Source organism: Ziziphus jujuba, chromosome 8, assembly GCF_031755915.1.
Source record: "Ziziphus jujuba cultivar Dongzao chromosome 8, ASM3175591v1".
Lineage (NCBI taxonomy): Eukaryota > Viridiplantae > Streptophyta > Magnoliopsida > Rosales > Rhamnaceae > Ziziphus > Ziziphus jujuba.
This window is the reverse complement of record NC_083386.1, coordinates 17,511,723-17,530,509: the sequence shown is the minus strand read 5'-3', so window position 1 is coordinate 17,530,509 and position 18,787 is coordinate 17,511,723.

Here is an 18,787-nt window from a genome sequence, read left to right as displayed (position 1 = left end):
ATCTAATATGAGAAATTTAAGACCAGCTTTATTTATTTTTTGCTTCAAGATATGGATCCATTTGTTTTAAAATTTATCGTGATTTTCACTTGTTCGAAACATCTAGAGAGAGAGCATGAGCGTGGTGTGAGCGTGGGGAGAGAGCGATGGAGGGCAACAGACAAAAATAGCCTTATCAATAATCCTATTTCAACTGATGGGAAGACATGTGCGTGGCACATGGGCACAAAAACAACAAATTCAAACGACAACTTACGGAAGGGGACAATGGCTCAATGTTTCGTAGTTCTAGAATGTATAACTAGTGATGAAAATATACGTATCGATAGAAATTTTAAAAATATAATTTTATAAAAATATTGATAAAATTATGAAAATTGTAAATATTTAATTTAAAATATAAATTTTTACATATAAAGTAATTAATATAATATAAAAATTAAAATACAATAATAAAAAAATAGTCTATAAATATTAAATATTAAAAATACAATGATAATCAACATCACTGAAAATGTATTTTATATTTTCTAAACAAAAATAATACTAGTTGCCAACCATAAAAAAAGACTAAATTGCACATAAGAGTAGCCTCTTCTCTTCATCCTCTTCAACTACAGCCACCTCAACTACAGCCACCTACACTGTCCATGATCAAATTAACCCTCCTTTCCAATCCAAGTCCACCTAAATCCGCATCCATTCCTTCGAAACCCTAATCCCAAATTCCCAATCACCATCCACCTCCCATTACAAGCCCAGTCCATCGCACCCACCAAGATCCAATCCACTTACAGGACCACCTAATCGGAACCCTCTACACAAAGATATCAACGGCCACTTCAGAAGCCGATGAACTTCAAATTTGATACGAACCTAGGTCAATCCGCGTCTAAATCCGTATTATATTAGCCAAGATCTCAATTAAGTTTAAGTTCTTATGGGAAAACTTTAACCCCTAACAAACCTGTAATTAGAAACCTTGGTATATTGAAGACGCCACAATAAGTGATGAAAATCCTATTGATAAGTCAAACAAAAACACTTACTCACTAATAGTGTTTTAGGTGTTCAAATAAAACAAAGAGAATCCTTTTCTCACAAATAAAATTTTGAATAATATTAAAGGTGCATTCTCATTCAAAAATAACCCTTAAATAGGTTTAAGTCACAAAGTAATAAATGCTAGAAACCTAAGACAAAACTGGCCATGCATGCTAGATTTCTAATGTGGCAGAATTTTGTATTCCTTTCCTAATCTAATTTTGATTAATTAATTCCTTTATTTTGAAGTAGGAATTAATTAATTTACAACTGAAATAATAAAATAATAACTTTCCAAAGTTGATTTGTCCAGGAAATAAATAAATCAAAATAAAAAAAAAGACTAATTTCCTAAAACAAAAAGTTAAAATCAAACTAGGAAACTAGTTGACTATCTTTCAAAATTAAGCTGTCTTTGACCAATCAATAACCAATTTACACTCTAAGTCAGCTCCCATGTGCATGTAGGATGCCAGATAGAATTATCATTGAGTTCCACATGTTGCCTTTTATTGGAACAAAGAGAAAATGCTAACTCAACAAAATACAGTAAAGCTAGTAACAAAATCCAACAAAACCGGACAACTTTCCCCTATGCCCACAAGCCCTTTTTGATTGCTTTTGATGCTGCCTTGGCTTGATTCCATGACCTCTTATTGATATTCATTGATTCCATAAAGTGTTGGAACCACTTCTTGCTGCCCAAAGTCCTTATTTGCACTAAAACAGCTACCCAGGTCCGTATTAGCCTCCACCACTTGAATGCTTAAAATAGGCTTTGTATCTTTGGGTATTGACAAGCCCTTTTGAGAACTGATAACGTCCTATATAAAGGCAGCCAAGTTGTCCTTAAATCTCTTAGCTTGAGCTCTAGTGATTAACTAGGTCTTCATTTGTATTGGATCAGCACCCTAGCAGGTAGCCGGTTATGCAGGCACAGGCAGATTCTCATCATTCCGCTCCTTTTGAAAACGATTTGCCCTCAAATCAAAATCATCACCTAAAGTTAAAGGAGATAAATCAGCAAAATTAAATGCAGTACTAACATTATACTTACCCGGTAAGTCAAGCTTGTAGGTGTTTTCATTGACCCATTCCAAAACTTAAAATGGTCCATCCTCATGAAGCATAAGCTTCGACTTTCTTTGTTTGGGAACCTCTCCTTTAAATGTAACAAAATAACAAAAAATCTTAGAAATACCAATTTATATTAAATCACACCTTTTATAGTTAGTAGATAATCTCTCCCAAAGTTTCAAATTTCTACAAAGTAAAGCTTTCAACGATGCAGATAAAGTTCTCTACAACAAAAGCATCTTTAAATAAGCATCTTTATAAATCATGACCAGCAATGGTTTCTTATTCAAAATTGCTTTATTAACATTACCAAAGCTAAGATAAAAATTTTTCTTTTTCTTTTCTTTTCTTTCTTTCTTTTTCTTTCCCACTCACAGATTCACCTTTTCCACTCTCACTCTCGGGTTTTGCTCTCTTTTTCTCTCTCTCATGGATTTCTCTTTTTCTTTCCCCTCAAGTTTGAGTTTAGGACACTTACCTGGTTGGTCATGTTCGGCTTTGCCCCTTTAGATAGGTGGTGGAGTCGTGGGTGCCATGCTTGCTTTCTCCTTGAGCTTTTTGTCCTCCTTCCTTTGTTGTATTTGAAGTTGGTCTCTAAATACCTCCTTAGGAGTCAATGGTTCCAGCTTGACCTTTTACCTTTAAATCTAAAAACAATAGTATTCTCTTGACCATAATGTATAGTATCTTTATCAAATTGCCATGGTCTACCTAATAAAATATGTTTGGCATGCATAGGCACAACATCATACAAAACAACATCCACATATTTATCAATGCTGAATTTTACTTTGGCTTGTTTGTTTACTTTCATTTCATCACTATCATTAAGCTATTGTAATGTTTAATTGTTGCTACATTACTAATTACATTTGCACAACTTCCACTATCAATTATCATACTACAAATCTTACCTTGGATTTCATAATGAGTGTGGAAGATGTTCTCTCTTTTTATTTGATCCTTATCTTTGTACACGGTCAAGACTTTCCTACTCACTAAGCTCAATTCGGCATTTGAAGCATTTAAGGTCTCGACTGCATCTTCATGTTCTGATACGAACCTAGGACGACATGTGCCTAAATCCGGATTATATTAGTTCGGATCTAATTATATTCAAGTTCTAATGGTCACCTTAACCCCTAACCAACCTATGATTAGAAACTTTGGTGTATCGAAGACACCACAACAAGTGATGGGTTTCTTATTGATAAGTCAAATTAAAACACTCACCTACTAATGATGGTTTAGGTGTTCAAAAGAACAAAGAGAAATTCAATCTCACAAAATAAATTCTGAATATTATTAATGGTGTGTTCTCCCTAAAAAACAAGCCATTTTATAGACTAAAAGAAAACTAAAATAAAACCCTAAAAGCTAAAGGAAAAATTGGCCAACAGGATTAGGAAACTAAGCATGGCCGAATTTTCTCTCTCCTTTCCGAAACTAATTTGCATTAATTAGTTCCTTTATTTGAATTAGGAATTAATTAATTTACAATGAAAATAATAAAATAATAACTTTCCTAAACCTATTCGTCTAGCAAATAAATAAATAAAAACCAAAAAGTATAGATAATTTCCTAAAACAAAAAGTAGAAACACAAATTAGGAAACTAAAATACTATCTTTTTTACTAAGTTGACTTTGACCAATCTTTGACCAATTTAGGCTCCAAATCAAATTCCATATGCTTTATAAGATGCCAAATAGGCTGATCATGAAGTTCCATACGTTGCCCTTTCTTGGAGAAAAGAGAAAAACCCAACTCAACAATATATAGTAAAGCGGGAAATACAAAAAAAATTGGCCAAATTGTCATGTTGAGCACACAGCCCCTTTTTGGATGCCTTTGAAACTGCCTTGACTTGATTCCATGACTTCTTAGACATATGTATTGAATCTATGAAGCATTGGAACCATTTCATGCTGCCTAGACTCCATAACTGCACCAAAACCGCTACCCAAGTCCGTATCAGCTTCCACTATGATGAGAATCCTCCCCGTGCCCGTGTAATCGACAATCTGCAGGGGTTCTGACCCGATACGGATGAAGACTGGGCCGATCACTAAGGCTCAAACTAAAAGATTTAAGGACAACCTGGTTGCCTTTATACAGGGAGTAATCCATTCTCAAAAGGGCTTGTCCATACCCAAAGATACAAGATCCGTTTTAAGCATCCAAATAGTGGAAGTCGATATGGACCCGGGTAGTTGTTTTTGTGCAAATTTGGACTCTGAGCAGGAAGGAATGGTTCCAATACTTCATGAACTCAATGGATATCATTAAGAGGACATGGAATCCAGTCAAGACAGAATCAAAAGCATCTAAAAAGGACTTGTACAGACAGCATCCCAATTTGGCTGAAAATGTGCTGTTTACCCGCTAGCTATGACTTTTCTTCTCGTTTGACTTATTCCAATCAAGGGGCAATGTTTGGGAATCATTATTAATCATATTTTGCATCATAAATGGCATATGGAAGCTGATATTGAGCCCAAACAAGCTAGAGATTGGTCAAAGATACCTTAGTAGTTAAACCAGTCAACTAGTTTCCTAATTTGATTTTAATTTTTTGTTTTAGGAAATTAGTCTTTTATTTGGTTTCTATTTATTTATTTGCTGGAGAAATCAACTTAGGAAAGTTATTATTTTTTATTTTCATTTTAAATTAATTAATTCCTAATTTAAAATAAATGAATTAATTAATCCAAATTAGATTAGGAAAGGAGGTGAATTTCAGTCAAGCTAGGTTTACTATTCTTTGGTGGCCGGTTTTACCTAGATAATTAGGGTTTTATTTTGTAACTTTTTAGCCTAGGTCATCCAAGGTTCGTATCACTAGGAGAGTACTTTCTGTATACAAGGATGAGGATCAAGTTCAAAGGGAAAACATCTTCCACACCCGATGTGAAATCCAAGGTAAGATTTGTGGTATGATTATTGATAGTGGAAGTTGTACAAATGTAATTAGTAACATTGTAGTTGATAAATTAGTCTTAACAACTATTAAACATCTAGAACCATATAGATTACAATGTCTTAATGATAGTGGAGAAATGAAAGTAAATAAACAAGCTAAAGTAAAATTCAGCATAGATAAATATGTGGATGTTGTATTGTGTGATGTTCTTCCAATGCATACGTGACATAATCTATTAGTTAGACCATGGCAATTTGATAAAGATGCTATTCATTATGGTTGAGAGAATTGTATTATTTGTATATTTAAAGGTAAAAAGGTAAAGCTGGAACTTTTGACTTCCAAGGAATTGTATAGAGATCAACTATAAATACAACAAATGAGGGAGGCCGAAAAGCTAAAGGAGAAAGCTAGTATGGCACCTACGGCTTCACCATCCATTCAAGAGGGTAAGTCCAAGTTTTTTGTTCAAGGTAAGCATTCTAAGACTCAAATTGAGTGGAAAAACCAAGAGAAGGCCGAGAGTGGAGTGAGAGAGAAAGAGAAACCCGACAGTGAGAGGGAGGTTGAAAAAGCCGACAATGGGGGCCAAACTGAGAAAGAAAGAAAAAAAAAAAGAAAAGAGAGGAAAAATAAAATTTTTATTTGAGTTTTGATGATGTTAATAAAGCAATTTTGAATAAGAAATCATTGTTGGTTATGATTTATAAAGATGTGATACGAACCTAGGATGACCTATGCCTAAACCCGTATTATATTAGCTTGGATCTAATTATGTTCAAGTTCTAATGGTCATCTTGACCCTTAACTAACCTGTGATTAGAAACCTTGGTATAAGGAAGATGCCACAATAGGTGATGGATATCCTATTGATAAGGCAAAACTAAAACACTCATTCACTAATGGTGTTTTAGGTGTTCAAAAGAACAAAGAGAAATTCAATCTCACAAAATAAATTTTGAATATTATTAATGGTGTGTTCTTCCTCAAAAATAAGCCATTTTATAGGATAAGAAAAAATAAAAATAAACCCTAATTACAATAGGTAAAACCGGCCATGCAATTAAGATTCCTAATATGGCCGAAAGTCTTTTCCTTTCCTAATCTAATTTTGATTAATTAATTCCTTTATTTTGAATTAGGAATTAATTAATTTACAATGAAAATAATAAAATAATAAATTTCATAAACTTATTTGTCCAGAAAATAAATAGATAAAAACAGAAAAGTAAAGGTAATTTCTCCTAAAACAAAAAATAGAAATCATATTACGAAACTAAAATACTATCTTTTGACTAAGTTGACTTTGACCAATATTTGACCCATTTAAGCTCCAAATCAGCTTCCATATGCTTTTTAGGATGCCAAATATTATGTTCATGAAGTCCCACACCTTGCCCTTGCTTGGAGGAAAAAGAAAAATCCAACTCAGAAAAATACAGTAAAGCCAGCAAGCAATACAGCAATTTTTGACGAAATTTTAAAGCTGTCCGTACAAGTCCATACAACTTGGTCTTACTTCTGCCTTGACTTGTTTCCATGACCTCTTAGTGATATTAGTTGAATCCATGAAGCATTGGATCCATTTCATACTGCCTGAAGTCCATAAATGCACCAAAACTGCTACTCGGGTCCGTATCAGCTTTCTTCAATTGTATGCTCAAAACAGGCCTTGTATCTTCGGGTATGGACAAGCCCTTTTGAGAATGAATTACTCACTGGATAAAGAAAGCAATTTTTTCCTTAAATCTCTTAGTTTGAGCCCTAGTGATCGGCCTGGTCTTCATCCGTATCGGGTCAGCACCCCAGCGGGTTGTCAGTTTTGGACTCCGTTTTTGTCTTGCTTCAAAGGTGGGATTACTTCTCCAAGCACTTGGATTTGACCTCCCACTGCTTGAAACTCCTCCAAACCATGAGCTTGTACCCCTCCTCTTAAATTGATGCTCAAGTTTAATAGCCACATGCAACATCTCCTCCAATTCCATATATTGTTGCAATTCTAGTTCATTAGTTATCTCATGATTCAAACCACCTAAAAACCCTGCCATGGTTGCTTCTTTATCTTCATTCATGCTTAATCTCATCATAAGCATCTTCATCTCCTTATAATAATCCTCCACAGACCTAGTCCCTTAAGATAAAGATTGAAGTCTTTGTTGCAGCAACCTATGATAGTGTGATGGTACAAATCACTTCCTCATAGCTCCTTTCATTTGTCACCATGTAGTAATCAATTTATCACCTACTTTCCTTTGGGTATTTTTCTCATTGGTCCACCATTGGAGTGCATAATGTCCAAATTCCATTGCTGCCAACTTAACTTTCGTAGCCTCCGAGTAGTTATTACAATAAAAAATCATCTCCATTTGTTCTTCCCATTCCAAATAAGCTTCCGGGTCACTTTTTCCCATGAAAGGTGGAATGTTTACCTTGATATTCCCAAGATCATCATCTTCATTCCTTGCTGGTCTCCCACGGTTTTGTCTTCCTTGAAATACAAAATTTTCATCAAACTCCTCCTCCAAGTCGTCTTCAAAGTTACCTTCCCAAAATTCCTCTCTAAGTCGCCCTCGGCCTCCTCGACCTCAACTTTGACCTCATGAGCATCAAATCATGTATTCAGCATTCCTTGGGATGTCTCTAATCTGTCCATCCTTTAATTTATATGGTCAAATTGAGTATTCATCCGCTATAATTGCTCTAAGATAGCCCTCATGTCCATTTGCTTCCCATTCCCCATAGGTCGGAAATCCCCTTTAAATCCTACGGACTCTTCTTCATTAATTCTTAGTGGTGGATCTCCCCTTCTCGACCTTGAATCTTCCATGTTAGTATGAATAACACAAAAATAAAATAGAACCTCATCGAAATCAGTCCCTTATGTGTTTCACTCAATCAAGGTCCTGACACTCGTGTTTTAACACTAATTTTGGCTTTTACCCTCTTTGGAGCTCACACACTCTTGCCTTTTCTCTCTTAATGAATTATCTCAAAGTTTTAATTAAAACATCCACAAAACAGCAATTAGATCACAAGTATATTTTAATTAAACTTATCAACAAAACAGCAGCAAAAAGCAAGTAATACCGAATGAATTTAAAATACCTAAACTTCGACTTTTCAAGGCAAAAATAAGGCAAATTACAAGAACATTTTTTGAATCAATAAGAACTAGACTAGATGGTAAGAAATTAAGAATCCAAGAATAAAATTTTAGAGAAAGAAATTCAAACTCAAACAAGAATCAATTGGAACAAAAATAAGGAATAGTTGTTGGTTGTTGTCCTTTGTAATTCAAGTTTTCGTATCAAATCCTTTAGCTAGTTTTAATCCAATATTTTTAGCACCCAAAATTCAAATATCCAGTAGCAAAAATAAATCTCCAGCAACTCCAAATATTGAATAAATAGTCAAAAATTCAGTAGTTCAAAGAAATTTTCAGCAAACACCAAATTCAACAAACCATTTTTTTTTTATTCGACCTTTTTTTTTTTCTTTTACTCACATAATGTAAAACAACTCCAGTAGCAAAGATCAACACCAAAAATAGCAATTCCACACAAAAAATCCAGTAAACCCATGACCTCCAATAGCAAAATACAAATTTGCAATTTTTTTTGTAAATCTATATATGTTGCCGGAAACACACTTTTTTTTTTTTTAATATATGAATGCAAATATTAAAGATCAAAACAGCAAAGAAAAATAAAAAATAAACTAAATTTCCAAGAACAATAATGAAAACCAACCAACAAACTAGGAAACAAAAAATACGGTAAAACTAGGAAAGCCTAATTTAACTAGGAATGAGTTTTTTTTTTTTTTTTTTTAAGATGCTGAACATGTATGAGATGGATGCAACCTTAACCTAATGCTAAAATTGTAGAATAACACCAAAAAAAAAATAATAAAGCAAATAAAGATAGATTAAACCTAAAAAAACTTTGACTCTGATACCAAATGATACAAACATAGGACGAACCTGTGCCGAAACCTGTATTATATTAGCCCGGATCAAATTATATTCAAGTTCTAGTGGTCACCTTAACCCCTAAAGAATCTATTATTAGAAACCTTGGTATAGTGAAACGCCACAATAGGTGATGGATATCATATTGATAAGTCAAACTAAAACACTCATTCACTAATGGTGTTTTAAATGTTCAAAGAGAACAAAGAGAATTCAATCTCACAAATAATTTTTTGTATGAATAATGTCCTGAATATTATTGATGAAACAAGCCCTTAAATAGGCTAAAAAGTTACAAAATAAAGCCATAATTATCGAGGTAAAATCACCACCAAAGAATAGGAAACCTAGCTTGACCTAAATTCACCTATTTTCCTAATCTAATTTGAATTAATTAATTCCTATATTTTAAATTAGGAATTAATTAATTTACAATGAAAATAATAAAATAATAACTTTTGTAAGTTGATTTTTCCAGCAAATAATTAAATAGATACCAAATAAAAGACTAATTTCCTAAAACAAAAAGTTAAAATCAAATTAGGAAACTAGTTGACTAGTTTAACTACTAAGGTATCTTTGACCAATCTCCAGCTTCTTTGGGATCAAAATCAGCTTTCCATATGCCATGTAGGATGCCAAATATGATTGATAATGATTCCCACATGTTGTCCCTTGATTGGAATAAGTCAAATAAGAAAAAAAGTCAAAGTAGTGGCTAAACAGCACATTTTCGACCAAATTGGGATGCGGTCCGTACAAATCCTTTTTAGATGCTTTTGATTCTACCTTGGCTGGATTCCATGTCCTCTTAATGATATTCATTGAGTTAATGAAGTGTTAGAACCATTCCTTGCTGCCTAGAGTTCAAATTTGCACGAAAATAGCTACCCAGCTCCATATCGATTTCCACCACTTGGATGCTTAAAACGCATCTTGTATCTTCGGGTATGGATAAGCCCTTTTGAGAATGGATTACTCCCTGTATAAAGGTAGTCAGGTTTTCCTTAAATCTCTTAGCTTGAGCCCTAGTGATCGGCCTGGTCTTCATATGTATCGGGTCAGCACCCCAGCGGGTTGTCGGTTGTGCGGGCACAGGAGGATTCTCATCACCTAGAAACCAAGTTTAATTTGGCATTGGATGCATGCAAGGTTTCGGCTTCATCCTCAAAGTCTTCCTCTTGTTCGGTTTCACACTCACTTTCTTCACTTTCTTATTCTAGCTCACCATTACCATGATTCTTCTATTCAGGCATTGGCTAGTGAGCTCACCATTACCATGAGCTCACCATTACCTCATCATAAGCATCTCTGTCTCGTTGTAATAATCCTCCACGGACCTACTTCATTGAGATAAAGATTGAAGCCTTTGATGCAGCAGCCTATGATAGTGCAATGGTACGAATCGCTTCCTCATGGCTCCTTTCATTTGTCGCCATGTAGTGATCAATTCATCATCTACTCTCCTCCGGGCATTTTGCTCATTAGTCCACCATTGGAGTGCATAATGGCCAAACTCCATTGCTGCCAATTTAACCTTCTTGGCCTCCTCGACCTCGACCTTGGCTTCCATGGAATTCATGCCTCAAATTCAATCTTGTTAGAGAATCATGGCAACTTGTTAGCCATAAACAAGCTAAACCCAATGATACGAACCTAGGACGACCTACTCCTAAACCCGTATTATATTAGCCCGGATCTCAATTAAGTTCAAGTTCTAATGGAATGGACCTCAACCCCTAACCAACCTGTGGTTAGAAACCTTGGTATAATTTAGACGCCACAATAGGGGATGGAAAACCTATTGATAAGTCAATCTAAAACAACCAATTCTCTAATGGTGTTTTAGGTGTTCTCAAAGAACAAAAGGATAATTAATCTCACAAGTATTTTCTTTATCAAATTAAAGTTGTAGTCATATTGAAAAATAAGCCTTTAAATAGGCTACAAAGCCATGAAATAAAACCCTAAAAATAAAGAAAACTGGCCACCACACATAAAGAAACCTAGTTGGCCGAAACTATACTTCCTTTCCTAATCTAAGTTTGATTAATTAATTCCTTTATATTAAATTAGGAATTAATTAATTTACAATGGAAAGAATAAAATAAAAACATTCCTAAAGTTATTTTTCCAGAAAATAAATAAATAAAAGCCAAAAAGTAATGGTAGTTTCCTAAAACAAAAAGTAAAAACAAATTAGGAAACTAAAAATGCTAGCCTTTTTGATCGAGTTGACTTTGATCAATCTTTGACCTCTTTGAGCTCCAAATCAGCTTCTAGATGCTTTGTAGATGCCAAATAAGCTGACTATGAAGGTCCACACGTTGCCCATGCTTGGAAAAATAAGAAAAGGCTAATACAGTAAAACACAGTAAAGCCAGTAAGCAATACAGCAAATTCGGCCAAATTGTTGAAGCTGTCCGTACAAGCCCTTTTTGATTGCATTTGAGGCTACTTTAACTTGATTCCATGACCTCTTAGGCATATGTATTGAACCGTTAAAGCATTGGAACCATTTCATGCTTCTCGGACTCCAAAAATGTACCAAAACCGTCACCCGGGTCCGTACCAGCCTCCAGCGCTTGTATCAGAAAAACAGGTCTTGGTTCTTTGGTCATGATCATCCCTTCTTGATTATGATTTATCCTTTAAATAAGCACAGCAAGGTTATCCTTAAACTTCTTGGCTTGTGCTCTAGTGATTGGTCCCACCTTCATTTGTGACAGGTCGCACCCAATGGGTTGTCGGTTGTACGGGTTCAGGCGGATTCACATCATTCCCCTCCTCTTGAAAAGGATTTGTCCTCAAATCAAAATAAGCACCTACATAAAAAGGAGATAAATTAGCAACATTGAAGGTGGCACTAACATTATACTCACCTGGTAGATCAAGTTTGTAGGCATTGTCGTTTATCCTCTCCAAAACTTGAAAAGGTCCATCACCCCTCGGCATGAGTTTTGATTTCCTTTGTTTAGGAAATCTTTCTTTCCTTAAATGTAACCAAACCAATTCTCCTGGGTCAAACTCTATTACAACAAGATCTAGAAATACATGCTCATTATGGTAAAAATTACACTTTTTAAAGTTAGCAAACAATATTTCCCATATTTTCAAATTTCTAGTACGTAAAGCTCCCAACAATGCGGATAAAGTTCTATGCAATAAAGACATCTTTAAATAAGTATCTTTAAAATTCATGACCAGCAATGATTTCTTATTCATAATTACTTTATTAACATCACCTTCTTTCATTCTAATTTGATGATAACCACTCCTAAGATCAAATTTAGTAAACATGCAAGCACCATGCAACTCATCAAGCATATCATCTAATCTAGGAATGGGATATCTATATTTAATGGTGATGTTATTTATAGCCCTACAATCAACACACATTTTCTAAGAACCATCCTTTTTAGGTACCAATAAAACAGGTACAGCACATGGACTTAAACTCTCACGAATGTATCCTTTATTAAGCAAATCACTTACCTGTTTTTGCAGCTTCTTTGTTTCTTCGGGATCGCTCCTATAAGCTGGTCTATTTGGTATGGTAGCCCCTGGAACAAAGTCAATTTGATGTTCTATCCCTTGAATAGGTGGTAGTCCACTTGGAATCTCATTTGGGAAGACATCTCCAAATTCCTTCAAAAGAGAAATCATTGAACTTGGCAATTTAAGTTCTTCAAAGTTAATTTGACCATTAAAATAATTTTCTTTATAAATCATGACCAGAAAAGGTTTCTTACACTCAATAACCTTATTAATATCCCTTAAACTCAAATAAAAGTTGCTACTTAACCGTTCTTTTCTTTCTTTTTCTTTTTTCCCCTTCGATTGGCGCAAACCTTCGAATTTCTCTCCCTTCTCCAAGCTCTTGGGTTTGCCACCTTCTTTCCCCTCTCTTTTAGTTTTTCCTTGATCTTTCCACTCAATATGAGTCTTAGAAACCTTACCTTGATCAACAACCTCATTCTTACCTTCTTGAAAGGATGGTGAAGTCGTTGGTGCCATACTTACTTTTTCCTTGAGCTTTTCGGCTTCTCTCCTTTGTTGCATTTGTAATTGGTCTTTAATGGTTCCAGCTTGACCTTCTTCCCTTTAAACCTGAAAACAATACTATTTTCTCGACCAAAATGAGTAGCATCTTTATCAAATTGCCATGGCCTACCTAATAGTATATGTCCAGCAATCATGGGTACAATATCACATATGACTACATCCTCATATCTACCTATACTAAATTTTACTTTGGCTTGTTTGTTGACTTTCATCTCACCACTATCATTAAGCCATTGTAATCTATATGGTTCAGGATGTTTTATTGTTTTTAAGCCCAATTTATCAACGACAAGGTTACTCATTACATTAGTACAACTCCCACTATCTATAATCATGCTACAAATTTTACCTTGTATTTCACAACGAGTGTGGAAGATGTTCTCTCGTTGAATTTGTTCTTCATCCTTGTAAATAACAAGTACCCTCCTTGAGACCAAATTTAGCTTAACATTTGATGTGTTTAATGGTTCGGCCTCATCATCAAGTCCTTCATCTTCTTGTTCAATTTCAGCCTCACTAGCCTCACTTTCGGATTCCACCTCTCCATTACCCCTAATTACTATTATCCTTCTATTTGGGCATTGGCTGGCTATATGTCCTCTTCCTTGGCACTTGAAACAAATAATTTCTCTTGACTTTTGAGGTTTAGGTTCAAATTTTACCTCACCTTTAATGGCTTGGACAGATTCGGCTTTAAGTTCTCTTCTTGGCCGGTTAGTAGCTTCTTCACCAAGCTTCGGCTTCAGCTTGCTTTCATAAGTAGAATTGTTTTTCCAGCCACTTGAACTTGTCCTTCCACTGCTAGAAACTCCTTCGAACCATGTGCTAACACCCCTCCTCTTGAATTGGTTCTCAAGCTTAATTGCTACATGCAACATCTCCTCCAATTCCAAGTATTATTGTAATTCACGCTGGTTGGCAATGTCACGGTTTAACCCTTCAAGATATCTTGCCATTGTTGCCTCCCTATCCTCATCATTAACATCTCCATCTCTTTGTAATAATCCTCCACAGACCTACTTCCTTGAGACAAAGATTGAAGCCTTTGATGCAGCAACCTATGGTAATGGGATGGCACAAACCGTTTCCTCATGGCTCCTTTCATTTGACGCCATGTCGAGATTAAATCATCACCAACTCTCCTTTGGGTATTTTGCTCATTGGTCCACCATTGGAGAGCATAATGTCCAAACTCCATTGCTACCAACTTCACATTCTTACCTTCTAAATAGTTGTGGTAGTTAAAAATCATCTCCATTTTTTCTTCCCACTCCAAATAAGCTTCCGGATCACTTTTTCCCATAAAAGGTGGGATGTTAACCTTGATATTTCCCAAATCATCATCTGTATCTTCCCTCCTATATCTTCCATGGCCAGCTCTATCTTGGACAGCAAAAGTTTCATCCATACCCTCATCAAATTCCTCTCTCGATCTCTCGCGACCTCCTCGTCCTCGGCCTCGCCCTCCATGGAATTCTTGCTATTTCTTGTATTCAGAATTCCTTATGAGGCTTCTAGTCTTCCCACTCTTTGATTCACATGCTCAACTTGAGCACTAACCCGCTGTATTGACTCCAAAACAGCTCTCATGTCCATTGGTCTCCACTCCCGGTAGCTCGGGCATCGCCATGGAATGTTACGGACTCCTCCTCATTGATCCTCAAGGGTGGCTCTCCTCTCCTCATTCTTGATTCTATCATGTTAGTATAATAATGCAATAGAAATAAAATAGGACCTTACAATTTCACTCCCTTACGTGTTTCACTCAAATGAGGACTCGACACTCGTGTTTGTACACTTGTTTCAGCTTTTACCCTCTTTTAAGCTCACACACTCTTGCCTTTTTCCACTCAATGAGTTATCTCAAAGTTCTAATTAAAACATCCACAAAACAGCAATTAGATCACTAGTATGTTTTAATTAAACTTATCAACAAAACAGTAGTGAAAAGGAGGCAATACCAAAAGGATCCAACAAATCCTAATTTTTCGCCTTTCTAGACAAGAAAACACAAAATAATGGGAAAACGTTGGAATTTTTGAAAACTGCACCAGATGGTAGTGGATTATGAGTTCAAGAATAAAATTCCAGAAAAAGAAATTCAACTACGAACAAGAATCAAATTGAACAAAAATATAGAATAGTTGTTGGTTGTTATTCTTTGTAATTCAAGTTTTGTATCAAATCTTTTAACTGATTTTAATCCAAATAATTTAAGCACCCAAAATCCAAATATCCAGCAGCAAAATTAATTTCCCCAGCAACTCAAATATTGAATAAATAATCACAAACCAGCAGCTCCAACAAATTTCCAGCAAACAAATCAAACTCCAACAAATCGAAATAAATATATATATATATATATATTTTATTTCGCTTGTTCTTTTTTTTTTTCTTCTTTTCACTCACAGACCATAAAACAACTGCAGTAGCAAAGATCAATACGAAAAATTGCAATTCCTTGCCAAAAATCCACCAAACTGTGGCCTCCAACAAAAACAAAAGTGCAGTTTATTTTTTTATTTTTTAAATATCTGTTCGAATTTTCTTTTTTTTTTTTTTTTTTTGAATATATGAATGCAAATATTGAAGACTAAAACAGCAAAGAAAAATAAAAAAAAACCAAAATTAACAAGAACAATGATGAAAAACAACCAACAAACTAGGAAACAAAAATACGATAAAACTAGGAAACCTAGTTCAACTAGGAATGATTTTTTTGTTTTTTTTGTTTTAAGATGCAGAAAGTGTATGGGATGGATGCAACCTTAACCTAATGCTAAAATTGTATAATAACACAAAAAAAAAATAAAGCAAATAAAGATAGATCAAACCTGAACAAAATTTAGCTCTGATACCAAATGATACAAACCTAGGACGACCTACTCCTAAACCTGTATTATAGTAGCCCGGATCTCAATTAAGTTCAAGTTCTAATGGAATGGACCTCAACCCCTAACCAACTTGTGGTTAGAAACCTTGGTATAATGTAGATGCCACAATAGGGGATGGAAAACCTATTGATAAGTCAAGCTAAAACAACCAATTCTCTAATGGTGTTTTAGGTGTTCTCAAAGAACAAAGGGATAATTAATCTCACAAGTATTTTCTTTATCAAATTAAAGTTGTATTCATATTGAAAAATAAGCCTTTAAATAGGCTACAAATCCACGAAATAAAACCCTAAAAATAAAGAAAACCGGTCACCACACATAAAGAAACCTAGTTGGTCGAAACTATACTTCCTTTCCTAATCTAAGTTTGATTAATTAATTCCTTTATATTAAATTAGGAATTAATTAATTTACAATGGAAAGAATAAAATAAAAACCTTCCTAAATTTATTTTTCCAGAAATTAATAAATAAAAGCCAAAAAGTAATGGTAGTTTCCTAAAACAAAATGTAAAAACAAATTAGGAAACTAAAAATGCTAGCCTTTTTGATTGAGTTGACTTTGATCAATCTTTGACCTCTTTGAGCTCCAAATCAGCTTCTAGATACTTTTTAGATGCCAAATAAGCTGAATATGAAGGTCCACACGTTGCCCATGCTTGGAAAAATAAGAAAAGGCTAATACAGTAAAACCAGCAAGCAATACAGCAAATTCGGCCAAATTGTTGAAGCTGTCCGTAAAGCCCTTTTTGATTGCATTTGAGGCTGCTTTAACTTGATTCCATGACCTATTAGGCATATGTATTGAACCATTAAAGCATTGGAACCATTTCATGCTTCCCGGACTCCAAAAATGTACCAAAACCGTCACCCGGGTCCGTACCAGCCTCCAGCGCTTGTATTAGAAAAACAGGTCTTGGTTCTTTGGTCATGATCATCCCTTCTTGATTATGATTTATCCTTTGAATAAGCACAGCAAGGTTATCCTTAAACTTCTTGGCTTGTAATCTAGTGATTGGTGCCACCTTCATCCGTGACGGATCGGCACCCCAGCTGGTTGTCAATTGTACGGGTTCGGGCGGATTCACATCACCCGAGACCCAGCCTAATGCCTTGGCTGAGAAACAACTTCCTTAGTTTGGTTTGTATTTCATTTTAGTAGTTAAGGAAATCATTTTTTGTTGTTTTCTAAGCTTGTTAAGTTGGTGCACAAAGACACCAAAATGTGTTAGTTAATATGTATTAGCTAAATTAGAGAATTAGGAAGCTTAGGAAAATGAAGCACCTTGATGACTTGGAAAGCACCTTGGTGACTAAGATGGTGACATGGAAGCTACTTAGTGACATGGAACCAAACCATTCAGCCTCTCTCTTATCCAATGCATGGAAGGACATGTGTCATCATGCATGAGGACTACTTCAACATGAAGTACCTAATGAGGCAGCAACACTTGTCAACAAACCATGAGGTATGTGGCAAAGTTACTTTACACATGTGTTTTGCTTCTCCATGAAGGACTTGTTTTGTATTGGTATTTAGGACCAGCAATGGTGTGCTTTCACACCTATTTTGTATGCTATAAGTATTTATTACATCTCAATGAATATTGCATTGAATTTTGGAGAAAAATACCTTAGTTTCCATTTTGAAACCGAGAGAATCAAAACCGACCAAAACTGGAAAATTTTCCAGCAGCTTAACCAAAGCAAGCTGAGAACACCTACATCTCCAAATCAATTTCCAAACATAAAACCTTGTTCTCTTTAGCTTAACCTTGCCCTTATCCTTTCAAGTCCACCATGAGATGTTTCTATTCTTTCCATCCTTTGATTTATGTGGTCAAATTAAGCATTCATCCGCTGCAATTGTTCTAAGATAGTCCTCATGTCCATTTGCTTACCACTCTCCGTAGCTCAGGAATCACCATGGAATCCTACGGATTCTTCTTCACTAATTCTTAGTTGTGGATCTTCTCTCCTCATCCTTGAATCTGCCATGTTAGTATAAATAATGCAAACTAAAATAAATTCTCACTAAAAATCACTCTCTCACGTGTTTCACTTAATCAAGGTCTCAACACTCGTGTTTTCACACTAGTTTTGGCTCTTACCCTCTTTGGAGCTCACACACTCTTGCCTTTCTCCTCTCAATGAATTATCTCGAAGTTCTAAATAAAACACCCACAAAACAGCAATTAGATCACAAGTATGTTTTAATTTAACTTATCAACAAAACAGTAGCAAAAGCAAGCAATACCGAATGAATTGGCGAAACCTAGTTTTCGGCTTTTCTAGGCAAAATAAGGCAAACTAACAAGAAAATTTTGGAGTCAATAAGAACTGGACTAGATGGTAAGAAATTAAAGATTCAAGAATAAAATCTTAGAAAAAGAATTTCAAACACGAACAAGAATCAAATCAAACAAAAATATAAGATAGTTCTTGCAATTCCAGTTTTGTATCAATTCCTTTAACTAATTTTAATCCAAATCATTTAAGCACCCAAAATTCAAATATCCAGCAACAAAAATAATTCTCCAGAAACTCAAAATATTGAATAAATATTCAACAAAAGACCAGCTCCAAGAAATTTCCAGCAACAAGTTTCAACACCAAATTCAACAAACCAAATTTTTTTTTATTAGGCCTTTTCTTCCTTTTTTTTTTTTTTTTACTTTTTTACTCACATAACATAAGAAAACTGCAGTAGCAAGAATCAATATCAAAATTGCAATTCCAACACCAAACAATCACCAACCCCGTGACCTCCCAAACAAAATACAAATTGTGCATTTTTATATATATATATATCTAT